Source organism: Tiliqua scincoides, chromosome 1, assembly GCF_035046505.1.
Source record: "Tiliqua scincoides isolate rTilSci1 chromosome 1, rTilSci1.hap2, whole genome shotgun sequence".
Taxonomy (NCBI): domain Eukaryota; kingdom Metazoa; phylum Chordata; class Lepidosauria; order Squamata; family Scincidae; genus Tiliqua; species Tiliqua scincoides.
In genome coordinates, this window is record NC_089821.1 from 199,735,819 (window position 1) to 199,746,902 (window position 11,084).

Below are 11,084 nucleotides of genomic sequence, written 5' to 3' on the forward strand. Positions count from 1 at the left end.
TTGGCTCGAGAGCTACTTTGAAACCCAGCAAGGCCTGGAGATCTACCAGAGTTTTTTTACAATGTTCGCGCCATCATAACATATAACATTTATGTGTACAATATATGTTGGTGTACCTTGCATAACCTCATGAGCCAATATTGCACAACACAACGTAATTAACTATAAACATTTTTTGTAATTACTTGAGTTTACTTTGATGACTTGCACTGAAGTGAATCAGCCAAGGATGCATAGTCCGGACAGTAGCTGCTGACAGCCAGCCTCAAGCACACTTCCAAATGTTCATCAGTCATGGTGGAACGGTACTTGGACTTAAAGATCTTCATGTAGGAAAAGGCTGACTCACATAAATAAGTGGAGCCCTTCCTGCCTCAGGTGCTCTTATATCCCTGAGGGCCCTATTGCCTTCAAGTGGCTGCAGCTGTGCAGCACACTCTGCTGGATGCCCAGGCCTTACCCTTATACCTTACCACTGCTGACACCACATCTACCTCCCCACCAGATCTTCCTTGATTCCAATACAAGTGGGGGGAGGGGAGCAGATCTCTATACAGACCAGTGCAAAAACAAGGGAAAGGTGTGGGGGAGGGAAGATCTCTATATAGGCATCACAGCAAGACCAGTGCAAAACCCCTTGCACACAGAACCAACAGATGAAGTGGGGGGAGGCAGATCTCCATACATACCAGTGCAAAAACAGGGGAAAGGTAAGTCATCCCCAGGAGAGTCAACCTCACTCCCAGGGATGCATGGACAGGAGAGAAGCCTGCCAGCAGCTCCTCTCCAGGACTACTCACGAGTCAGCCCCAGTAGAGTCAACAGGGCTCACTCCCAGGGATGCATGGACAGGAGCTCACTCCCAGGGCAGAGCTCACTCGAAGGGATGCATCACTCCCAAGGCGGAGCTCACTCCCAGGAATGCATCACTCCCAGGGCGGGGCTCACTCGCAGGAATGCGTGGATGGGAGAGAAGCCTGCGATCTACTCATTTTGCCTGGCGATCGACTGGTAGATCTCGATCGACTTATTGAGCACCCCTGGTATAAAACAAGCAAGGTTTTCAATCCAATAGATAGGCATGCTTGGAAGATGTGTCATTTATTCACAACAGAAATATTTTCTAGGACAACTGCAAAGGAATACTCCTTGTTATCAGACTAGTTTCTCTCCTAGGCTGAATAGAGTGCTCTGAGTTTTTCCTTAGGCAGCAAAGCTATTTGATGTCTATTCTTTTCCCACAGAAATCACTGAAAGAACTGTCTGGATGCAAACATCTTAGACTAGGTTACTATGAATATATGAGTGGAAGCTTTTTAAGAAGGGGTATTTGTAGAGAAGTACATTAGAATAGTGCTTTGTTTTTTCAAATGTTTGGTGTTTGCCATTTTCTGCTAAAGTGATCAGGCTTAGTTGTTTTTGCTCCTTGTTCCAAAACATACACATTATTTTTCCACTACTTGCATCCAACTATTTTTTCTCGTGCTATAAATACACTTCCCCTGACACTACCCAGACCAGAACAACAAAGGTACACTTTATTCATATAGAACACATGGAGTTGAATTCCCACAATATGTTCCAACAGATTAAACTGTATAATAATAAAAGAGAGGCAATTTCTTTTAGTTGCAAAATATTAAGGATGAAATCCTGAAATGTCCAACAAGCAAAAAAAGAAAACAAAAAACAAAAAACAAAAAAAAGAATTCCAGAGAAGGCAACAAGACAATTCCAAAAGTAAACTATTTGAACTTACTGGTAACTTGAGCACAGAATTGGCTCTGCTGCTGCAAAGGACCCTTTACTGAAAAACATTTTAGAAGACTCCTTTCATTCCCCAGGACTGATTTTTTTCAGTAAGAATCTTTGGGGCTTTCCTTGGAATTGCTGGGTATGATGCCATGGACAATAGCGTTTAAGACCCTTTGTACCTGGATATGGGACATTGAAAAATAAGAGCTCCTAACTGATGCCCCAAAAACTTGTTCCCCACTTCATTTTGGATTACCCTGGGCAGCTGATTTCAGCAGTAATTATTTAAATTTCTTAACGAATCCGCATGAACCCAGAGTGTTTTCCTTAGTTAGATTTAATGCCCTTCCCTCAAATGAGATGAAAGCTAGGTTTAATGCCAAACAATCCAAAGCATGTTGCTGTGGCACAGGTTCCCTGGAGACAGTCCTCCATATTTTACTAAGTTGTATCCGCTATTCAGATCTAAAGAGCTGTTTTTTACTTCCTCTCTTAGTGTCGCTTAATGGACCTGATATGGACATTGGTAGACAATTACTAACTGGCAGGAATGAGGATGTATCAATTAATATGGCTAAATTTCTTTACCATGTTTATATAAGAGCGCAAGTCCAGGGGACCTATGTTGAGCCAGATCTGTGGTTGTATAATCTGTAGATAAACAGGCTCCACCTGTATACACTTAACCTAGAAGTAAACCCCACTGAACTTAGGACTGAGTAAGGCTTACTACGCAGGCTTATACTGTAAATGGCCTAAAACCTGCAATACAAGCTTTCCCAGCCCTTAAGATCAGCCAAGAAGCCCTGCTCTCCAGGCTGGTACCTACAGTTATTTAGGGCACAATCCTATCCTGCACTGGAACAGGCAAGCCAAGAGGCTTGCACTGTATCCAACACAGGATAGTGGTCAGAAGCAGCTTAGCCAGAGGCAAGGGGAAACAGGGTAAGGGCTGCTGGTCCCTATGGGTCTCCTCAGACTTGCGCCACCTCTGGAGGTGGCACAAGTTCGAGGAGAGTGGAGCCTCTTGAAGCCACTCTGTTCTCCCCGGGAATGGGGGTTGGGATCCGGCATAACTGGTTATGATAGGGTTTCATAGTTATTGAGGAACTCTTCATTTCTTTCCTTTCCTAGAATGCCCCTGTTCAAGGATGGAAAAGAGCCACAGCAGCAGCGCTGCAAGGTAGGTAAGCCTGCCTCTGAGCACATTCCCATGCCCATCTACCTTAGAGAGTTCCGTTGGCAGAGCTGCTTCTCCCTTTACCAGAGCACTCTAGGAATGGAGACATTCCTCCATTCCTAGAGCACTCTAAGGGTAAACAGAGCAGAGTGGCAGAGCTAAGGGAGTTTTTTAAAGTAGGAAATTAACAGAATAAATGGGGGGAAGGGTATCTGGGTTTAACAAACTTTCTGCATTAATGGACCTTCACCCCTACTAGTCTATTAAATCAAAAGTTTACTTACAGTGGTTCCCAAACTCTCTGGGAGTCGCAAAGCCCCAGTTTGGGAACCTCTGGTCTACTGCAATGTCCTCCCCACCAATACATTGGGAGCAGACACACTTCAGTGACAGAAGCATTTCCAAATTCATATTCAGTATATTTCAACTTCTGATACCTATGGAACTACTAAGACACAGTGACATGCAATGTTAAAAAACACATATCATTAGCAAAGAAAGAAATTCCTTTCAATTCTGCAACAAAATCAGCAACATATTTTACAAAAAGCTTTCCACTTATATTCTGGCCAATGTTGTGGACAACACTTCTAGGTGGCACTTCACATGATGCTGAGAGCAAGTGTGCCTGGAATTTTCCAGAGATAACAGAAGGTCTCTCCTAAGTATAGAAGCACTTGTTTTAATAAGCAATCACATTATCTTCCAATTACATTTGGCTTGATTAAAGATCATTACATTCTTTCACCCTCCTTTGAAGCTCTCATACAAAAATTATACTGTTCTAAAGATGTTAACACTTGGTTTAAAGGGAGAATTTATAGACTTCTATTATGATAAATTAGAGTTAGCACTAATTTTAACACAAACAGCCAAGAAGTCAAGCAACGTCAAATGCTGGTTAACTGAGTTACAATGGAAAAAAAAAAATCATGTGGGCCGCAAGTCCTGCATACGTATGCATGTTCTGTTGTCAGGCATGAGAGATGGGCTTTTAAAATTGCAATGTTGTAACTCTGGAATATGGACAGACCACATGTTACAGACATCTCAACTTAAGGATAGCTATACAGGCACTTTTGCACAATCTGTCTAGCTTTGTGCTTTTGTGCCTGCATGTCAGCACTGTTCTGATTTAAGAAGAGCCCTGCAGGATCAGGCCAGAGGCTCATCTAGTCCAGCTTCCTTTACCTTACAGTGGCTCACCAAATGCCTCAGCAAGCACACAAAACAAGAGACCAGCATCCTGGTCCCTTGCATCTGGCATTCTGAGGTAACCCACTTTTAAAATAAGGAGGTTGCACATACCCATTAGAGTTTGTAACCTGTGATGGACTTTTCCTCCAGAAATTTGTTCAATCTCCTATTAAAGGCATCTAGGCCAGTTGCCTTCACCACATCCTGTGGATAGGAGTTCCACAGACAAACTACATGCTGAGTAAAGAAATATTTTCTTTTGTCTGTCCTAACTCTCCCAACACTCAATTTTAGCAGATGACCCTTGGTTCTGGAGTTATGTGAGAGGGAAAAGAGCATCTTTATCCACTGTATTCATCAAAATGAACATATATCAATTTTGACTCTTAGACGGTTCAGAATGGAACTAAGACATTAGTCAGGGATCTGCAATATTCTCCTGAAGATTTGTTGGATCCCATCTTGCCTGCTTTTAGACAAGTAATAAAGACCTTTTTTTATTCTAGGAAGTTTTTGTTGAGTTGGATTGTTTTACTACTGCTGTTTTATTATTTTAGCATTTGAAGTTTTGTGTTTGTGTTAACATTGTTTGTGTTTGTTATTATTTATGTCATTTATTTGATTTATATTATAAGCCAACTTGGACCATCCTTGGGAAAGATGGGATATAAAGCCTAATAGCAGATAATAACAATGCAGCAGTGACATTATCATCTGTATTATGAAGTACAGCTGCATGTGTGTAGAACAACCTGAGGCATTTCCAAATGGAAGGTTATCTCAAATGTTACATGCACAGATTTAGTGCATATCCAAAAGCTCCACTGGAATTATACTGATCTATTCCAATATCTAAGCCAGTAGTTGACAGGTTTGGCTTGGGTGGCACAACGCAAAAGAGAAACACCAAGACCCTATGTACTAGGTCATACTTCTTCCTTGCAGTGTACTGTCAGACAGCCCAATCCTATCCCCAGTGGTGCCAAAATGGCTACTGCTGAATCCAGCAGCACTGCCAAGGCCATGAGAGGTTTCCTTGGGAAAAGGGCACTTTCATCTCCTTCCCCCAGGGAAAGACCCAATCCCTGCAATAGTACTTCTGTTTTGCCAGTGCAGACTTCAGAACCCCCATGCTGGACTTTTCAGTCCAACACAGAGGATAGGGTATGGCAGAGCAGGTCATATGTAGGCATACAAGTCCTGCACAATGTGACCACTCCTGAGAGAAACACAGTTCACCGGGCACATATGGTATTCCAGTTAACTAATATGTATTGCTGGCCTGGGACCACAAAACGGGGATTGGATATAGTTGGATATAGTTTTGTACAACACCTAGGTAATGAGTAATCTCATTTTCACAAAAATCTTTCAGGAAACCTCTTCACACAACTTAATTCTAAACACAGAATTCTTACACTGGTTTTGCTACCAGTTTTTGTGAAGAGGTTGGAGAATACTTCCTCACCTGATCAATTAGTTATCTGAAGAATATTAGGCTTTGACGAAGCAACATTTTTTCTTTCTCTGATTTCTAAAGCCAATAAAATCCCACATGTGAATAAGGCCTTTTGCTATCTAGATTTTAACAAATACCAACACAGACATGAGCTGCATTTATTTCTAAGGCCTCTTCCTTGACAAGACTCCTTCAACTTAAAGCATATGTGCCTAATTATTTGTGGTGACCGATAATACTAAAAAGCAGTGGAGCCAAATAATGTTCTTACAACTCTTATGTTTGTTTCCTTCTTGAGCTTTCTTTCTATGGAGGCTTTCTGTGATTTAGTAGTTGCTTCTGCAAATGTGTGGAAGGTACCCGTCCACCACTACTGAAAAGGGAATGAATAGGAGAGGCCCCATGCCCTTAGGAGCAGGTGTCCTGAGTGGCAGAAGAGGCAAGGGCAACTGGGGGAGTACCATTCAGCTGTTCAATGTCCAGCAGTAGTCAGTGATATCATTGCCTATGTGAGGTGTTACTGGCTACCCCTTGCTTTCACTAACTCAGCGATACCAATGAGTAACGTCATGAGGTCCTTTCCCTCACTTTCCACTTAACAGGTGTGAACTACAAATTTAAGGTCTCATGCTGCTATTGCCTATATAACATTATGCTTTCTCCCATTCCCACTGATCAGCTTGGCCTTGTGTCCAGAGAAAGAGTGAACTGTGCCGACTGACTCATCTTGACTCAGACCATTTGCTGCTTGACTTGGGAAAATCTGCAGTGAAAAGCTTTGAAAGTCACTAAAAAGCATTATATTGAATTCCACTAAGCCATATAGAGATAGAAAGCTCTCATGGCAAAAATGTAAACCACGGCTGAAAAATCATAACAGCCTGAGTGACAAATGCAATCTTTGGCCTCTAGTCTATAATTGCTGTTAAAGTGGAGATAATCCAGCCTCAGCATTCTTGGTTACTGGAAAAGAACTGCAAGTGGCCTTGCAGCCTTTTATCTCTCCTTCATATGTCTTTGCCTTTGTGTTCATCAGCACTCATAACATGTCAAAGAACACAGCTAATCTCAGTGTTTCCTGGAACTGTTTATCAGAAAAACACTCAATGCAGCTCCTAAGTTACAAGACTCTTAGCACATCAGCTGGTGCTGTTTATTCCAAATATGTAACATTTTCAAAAGCTGACATGAAACCTGAGGGAAGAAATGGTTATGAATTCACTGCAAGGTCCAAGCAACAATCAAGTGTTTAGCTCCAATTCTACAAGCTTTCCAAACAGGCCAGAGTGTTTAAAAAAAAAACAAAAACTTAGAAGATCTCATATTCTGCTTTATGTTAAAGCCTTGCTAAAATGTTCATGACTGTTAAGTCAAAGAAAAAAATTAAAGCTGACCTTTTAATGTTAACAACAAACTTATACATTCTCTACTGAAGTGTTAACATTCCAAAAAGGGGGGGGGGGAACCTTGATGGTGATGCTGAAGGCTTCAAGTATATTAATGTTTTTTTTTACAATATTTAAAACAATTGTCATTTATGAATTGTTCAGTGCAAATGCTCGCTCTTATTTTACTAAGTATCCAGGCTAGTGTTTAGAAATTTTTATAACTTGTTCCTATAATATATTTTGCATCCACGTCAGCAGCCCTGAATATCCTCTAGTCCACTAATGTGGACAAACAAAACATATGAACCAAGCAAGCAGAGATATAATAGCAGCAACTCCCACGATCATTTGTGGTTGAAAAATGTTGCCACTGGAATCTGTTCTTAATTTCTATTTTTAGCTCTAAACAGACAGAATAGAAATCTGTAATACAGAGGAAGAAATATGATGATTACTCCACCATAATTCACAACCCTACAAGTTCAATTCAAGGTGCCAGAGAAGAAACTCTCAGAAAGGAATTAATAGCACCCTTGCACTCTATGCTAACAGTCTAAATTTGGTCTTATTTGTTATTAGAAACATGCTTTGGTTGTGTTCCCAGTGAATATTTTCCTTTTTCAAAAGCAATAAGCTGTTTTTAAAAAGAAAAGAAATTTTAATAAGACATCAGTCTCACCAAGACAGCAAAGGCTGAAAAAACAATACAGACTCAAACAAGAAAACTCTTAATTAGGAATGTAATCCCATTTACATTTTTAAAACTGCCTCTCTTCTGAAGTGTAAAAGTCACTTGGTTACACCATCTTTGCATTGAATGTTCAAGTTTGCATTAATGAATGGAATTAGTAGCCACTTCCACAGCATTACTTGGATTTTTATCTCAAGCGGACAGGTCCTTCCACCAGGACTGCTCGTGTTGTTGTTCTATAACAAGTAACATTTATGAATATAGGAAGGGTCTCATATTCACGGATCCGGTATCTGTGGTTTCACTTATATGCAGATATGCAGATCCAGGACAGTTCCTGCTTCTTGTTTGTCTCTCCATAGAGTGTGGGCTCGTTGCCTGCATGTTCGGTTCTTCAGTTCAGCAAGAACGTTAAGCAAGAAGCACCTGTGTTTCAAGTACAGGGCAGGAGGTCTGGTCTAGAGGGTAGAGCCTCCATTTGCCTGAAGATAACATCCACAAGGTCGCCAGTTCGAGGCCACCGGCACCGTGCGACCTTGAAGCAGCTGACAAGCTGAAGCCAAGCTATTCCATCTGCTCTGAGCGTGGGAGGATGGAGGCCAGAATGTGAAAGCAGATCAGATAGAAACACCTGAATGTTGTGGTTCTTGAAAGAAAGAACCTTCTTTCATTTGTAAAAATCCATACGGGGATTTAAATAAGCCTGCCTATGTAAACCGCCTTGAATAAAGTCTTGAATAAAGACCAAGAAAGGTGGTATATAAATACCTGTATTATTATTATTATTATTACTACTACCACCACCTGTGCTACTACAGTAAAACAAAGGTACATGTAATGGGGGGGCTCCATTTATATAGCATTCCCCCATACCCGTGGTTTCCTTATCATTGGGGGGGGGGTCTTGAAATAGAACCCTGCAGATACAGGGGAGAGATCTGTACATGAACCTTCCTTATACTGATTGAGACCATTGGTCCAGCTAACTCAGGACTGTCTGTTGTGTCTGGCTCTTCATGAACTTGGGAGGAGTATTTTCGAAGTCCAAAGATTCTTTTAACTAGAGATAAGTGACTAAATCTGGGGCCTTATTTTATTTCAAATGTATATCCGACCTTCTAGAAAATGTTCATGGCGGTTAACACTTTAAAATAAAAACAAAGTTTGTCATTTGCCACTGAATTATGGTTCCTCCCACAAGCATGTAAATTTGCATCATTATCTGTGTTATCAGCCATAGCTTAAGCATAATTGAACTGTATGTGGCACTATGCCATGCCTGGTAAGAATGGAGATTCTAGATGTGCTGTGACAAGCTATGCAGCAAAACCTTAAGTCAGTGAATGCCAGAGCAGAACAACATATCATTAAACATATCATGCTTGCTTGCCAGTTTTTCATCCATATCCTAAACAGCATTTGGAGGCTCAGCAGCTAATAAGGTCAGACTGTTAAGCACTTCGTACAGATCGGCTTACAATATAGAGAGCTACAAATGTAGTTTAAAAAACTAGCTTGAATTGTCCTCCGTGTTTATATGGGAGTATTGTACACACACACATTTTTATTATTATTAATTAATTATTAACAGTATTTATATACCGCTTTTTTACAGAAGATATGTGCTGGTATAACAAGGCACAAAATGCCTCTCTCCTTGGATGCAATCCCCGATCATTTCCTACCCAATCTCTAAACAAATAAAGAGAAACATACTCGGGTGGGAGATTCCTAATCCCTCTGGAGAAAGCCCAGATCATTTCCATTTAAGGTCATGTAAGCAGCAGCTGCACATTTTTGTCCCCTGAATAAAATGGAAGTTGACCCAAAGCTTAAACACATCCAATGCTTTTACATATCCCAGTATTCCAAGTCGTTCCATGAAGTTCAGGTATTTCTAACGTATCCTAGGAATTAGGAGATAAACAGTAGTGAGCTAAAAGAATAACTAAGAACATAAGAACATAAGAACAGCCCCACTGGATCAGGCCATAGGCCCATCTAGTCCAGCTTCCTGTATCTCACAGCGGCCCACCAAATGCCAACTAATAATCAGTATAAGGCAGCTTTTCATGACTTGCTTATCTAGGACTCGAACAATGCTGATGCTCCTATATAGCATAGTGGGGCAAACTTAACTTGTGAAACAAGCATGGATTCCAATGTAACCAATGCCAATTGGAAATATTCCTATATACAGAAACATCCTTCTCCTTCATTTATTATTAAGCTGAAGTTTGTTTTTCCCAGATTCACAAGGCTCTTTTCCACTGAAATGAGTTTTTAAAATAGAATTTCTAGACACAACAAAGGCTCAGAAGAGTGGTCCATAACATTAACAAAAAGACTAGTCATTCAACACTAACAAAACACTTCTTATTCCAAGTTCATCTGCACTAGTGTAAAATTCATATCTTTAACAATAAACATTTTACTATGAAATACCAGATATGTCCATTCATCTTATAACACTGCCTTCTATCCATAAGAAAGTAATACCACGTGCAGAAGTAGGTGGCAAAACAAAATGGTACCTCATCTGCAAGATATTTAAGAACATTCTCCTACAAAGGGCTACTCTTCCCTACAAAGGGAAACAAAAGTTTCTCTTAAAAGTGTCCATAACCCAAAAATGACAAATAATGCAGATACCCAAGGCTGTATTACTGTTTACATCACCCTTAAAAATGCTATCTCAACACAAGCAACAGGATTAATAAAACAGGAAACAGAATCACCTACAAGGAAAGGTGATTTCCTGATAATAATTTCAAGATTCCTATGAAAAGTGTTTTTCCAACATTGCTGCACATTTATAAAAACATTCTCTTCCAGACTCACAAAGAGAGTCTGGTCCAACAAGAAGCTGATGGAACATACCAAGATCCAGGTCTACAGAGCTTGTGTCCTGAGTACACTTCTGTACTGCAGTGAGTCATGGATTCTTCACTCACAACAGGAGAGGAAACTGAATGCTTTCCACATGCGCTGCCTCCAACGCATTCTCGGCATCACCTGGCAGGACAAAGTTCCAAACAACACAGTCCTGGAATGAGCTGGAATCCCCAGCATGTATTCACTGCTGAAACAGAGACGCCTGCATTAGCTCGGTCATGTTGTGAGAATGGATGATGGCCGGATCCCAAAGGATCTCCTCTATGGAGAACTCGTGCAAGGAAAGCGCCCTACAGGTAGACCACAGCGGTGATACAAGGACATCTGCAAGAGGGATCTGAAGGCCTTAGTAGTGGACCTCAACAAGTGGGAAACCCTGGCCTCTGAGCAGCCCACTTGGAGGCAGGCTGGGCAGCATGGCCTTTCCCAGTTTGAAAAGACACTTGGCCAACAGTCAGAGGCAGAGGCAAAGAAGGAAGGCCCATAGCCAGGGAGACAGACCGGGACAGACTGCACTTG

At 41.1% G+C, this 11,084-nt stretch overlaps 1 protein-coding gene across 1 annotated transcript in view; it reads right to left on the reverse strand.

The window, feature by feature from the left end:
- CEP85L (centrosomal protein 85 like) overlaps positions 1-11,084 on the reverse strand; it is a 111,961-nt gene that overhangs the window by 30,646 nt on the left and 70,231 nt on the right. The gene's annotated exons all lie outside the window — the stretch shown is intronic.